The sequence below is a fragment of the Atractosteus spatula genome (genome assembly GCF_055471065.1).
Source record: "Atractosteus spatula isolate fAtrSpa1 chromosome 10 unlocalized genomic scaffold, fAtrSpa1.hap1 SUPER_10_unloc_16, whole genome shotgun sequence".
In the NCBI taxonomy this organism is placed as follows: Eukaryota; Metazoa; Chordata; class Actinopteri; order Semionotiformes; family Lepisosteidae; genus Atractosteus; species Atractosteus spatula.
In genome coordinates this window covers 246,637-249,008 of record NW_028296619.1, presented here as the reverse complement: position 1 = coordinate 249,008, position 2,372 = coordinate 246,637, and the positions used below count along the sequence as shown (strand labels likewise).

Genomic DNA, 2,372 nt, shown 5'->3' with positions numbered 1-2,372 from the left:
AGCTTGGTGATAATTTGCAGCGACAGTTTTATGTTATTTAGTACACAGATTTCTCTTCATGTTCCTTAAGATGTGTAATTTGTATGATGGTTGTATGAGAACAGTTTCTTCTAAAGTCCTGTCAATTGACAGTGGAGAGCTAGCTGGTGCACATCTTCAAGAAGACTTTCTTTAAGGCGATTACAAGTTTCTTGAACAAATCTGTGTCATATTTTTAAAATAATTTAGCTAATGAGCAACGAGAGTATAAATGAACTCTCCCACCCTCCATTCAAAGATAAAACTCCATGTGCGAGTCTAAGTTTCTTTGTAGCTACTGATGTTTGTCATTATTGGACATTCCCGGTGATATTGACTAAGGAGCTCAATTTTTACGTGTTGTAGTTTAACATGTGCAAAACATTTGTATCCCCTGCAAATATCGGCAAGGTCAGTGATATTCTCAACAATGTGTGCCATTGCAATTCATGCCATACGTTTTCCCAATGTATTCTGACATGCCAAGATCAGAGGGTCATATTTAAAAAACTGGTGCATTAAAATTTTTTGTACTTCAGGATTTTGATAGTCTGTTACATTGTCTTTCACACGTCGGTGTCAGAACTGTGAGACATTTTCATAATCGGGGGGAAGGCCGTAGCAATAAGCAGAAAGTGCAATCACCCTTTCCCAGTGTAAGTCCGTGTTGTGATGAGTTTCTAAAATTGGTTTGCGATTTTCTGAAATATATTCCATACAAAAATATAATTTGGACAGCCGCTATTTATTTGGATATTCCCTTTCACTGAAGATGTCTACAGTATTCCAGCCGGATTAGTACTGATCGACGAGAGCCATCTACAGGCGAAAGGCGACATAACATAACAGCAGCAGCATTTAAGGTGGAACGAAAAACGCGAATAAGAAGCTGGCGAATAAGAAGCCAACTTCAGCCTCGTAGCAGACCCTGGGAGGCACGCTCAAAATAATCATCTTTCCCAGTACTTCAGAGTCATATTTAGAGCGCTTTACTGCAATTTTATGTGATCGATGGAAGATGTGAAGCCATAGAGCCTGTACTGCGCTTTCACATTGAAATTGAAGCCATTTCTTATGCTTTCTCTCAGTGTCGGGGCTGCAATTGCGTGTAAAGGAGGCGACTTGAAAATGAAACGTGTAATCACCTTACAGAGGGTCTTCACGACGGGGTGCGTCAGCTAGTTTTCCATTATTGTCAATTTACTGGACTTCTGAAGAAACCTATCGACATCGAAAATACAAACTGCACAGCTTAAGGCACATGAAGAGAAATCCGTGTGCTGATTGACTCAAAAATGTCGCTACAAATAATCCGCCGGGTTGATTTACTTGTCCGACCACCTCCCTCCGTCCCTCTTTGCTGTTAGCACAATTCTTCCACTTTCTTTTCTTGTATTTTCCTTGCTATTTTACTGTTGCTTTTCCCCATGAGGAGATGGATCCACAACCGAAACCGTTTTCACCCTGTGTTTCTGCAGCGTCAGTCTGTATGAGAAGCACAGCTCCAGTGGCGCAATCGGTCAGCGCGCGGTACTTATATAACAGTGCACAGCGGAGTCATGCCGAGGTTGTGAGTTCGAGCCTCACCTGGAGCAGTATAGCCTGTCTTTAGCTACTGAAAGCAACTGTCGAGTTTAGATACTCTTAGGTATTTGATGGAGATAAATTAACATCAAACGAACAAGTAAAGGTAAAGGTTTATTTCGAGTCACGATCAAAGAAGGCTCCACAGCTGAAACATTGTTTCCTTCTCTTTTCAGCATGGAATAAACCTATACTTTTCCCTTTGCAGCATGCCCACGCATGCTGACGCAGCTCCCTACTTAAATTACTATCAGCTGTGTACTGTAATATGATTTGACTCCACGCTTGTGTTTCTCGGGAGACAGCAGAAATATTGAGGATTTGCGGCTACAGAAAATAATGTGAACTTTACAGGCAAAAGTAAGGTTACGTTAAAGAAACAAAAACTTATTGTCACCCTTTTCAACTTGATTATTTAAGACATTTGTTCGGAATAGTATATCTTCTCGTGTCTGTGGCTGTTGTCCTACAATAACGGTGGTGAAATAGCAGGAATGTGCAGAAAGAATCGGAGATAGAACAGAAGACTCATCTAGTCGATAGTAAGGTTGTGTAGGACCTCACACACGTCGATGTCAGTGTTGAGTAGTGTGGTTTAAATCTTCTTCACGAACCAGAAAGGAGTAGAAACCTAAAGTCTTCTGATCCGTAATCAGACACGTTATCTATTGTGCCATTGGCGTTTGCATCGCGTTCCCATACAGCACCACATTCAGTTCAGAGCCGCTACTATTCATGTGTTTTGTACGTGTGTCTTATTACTACGTCTT

General features: G+C 41.1%; 1 non-coding gene across 1 annotated transcript; it reads left to right on the top strand.

The window, feature by feature from the left end:
- Nucleotides 1-1,519: 1,519 nt before the first annotated feature.
- On the top strand, nt 1,520-1,613 carry trnai-uau (transfer RNA isoleucine (anticodon UAU)). The gene is made up of 2 exons: nt 1,520-1,557; nt 1,578-1,613. It is a non-coding gene; the product is annotated as a tRNA-Ile (tRNA).
- The last annotated feature ends 759 nt before the right edge of the window (nt 1,614-2,372 follow it).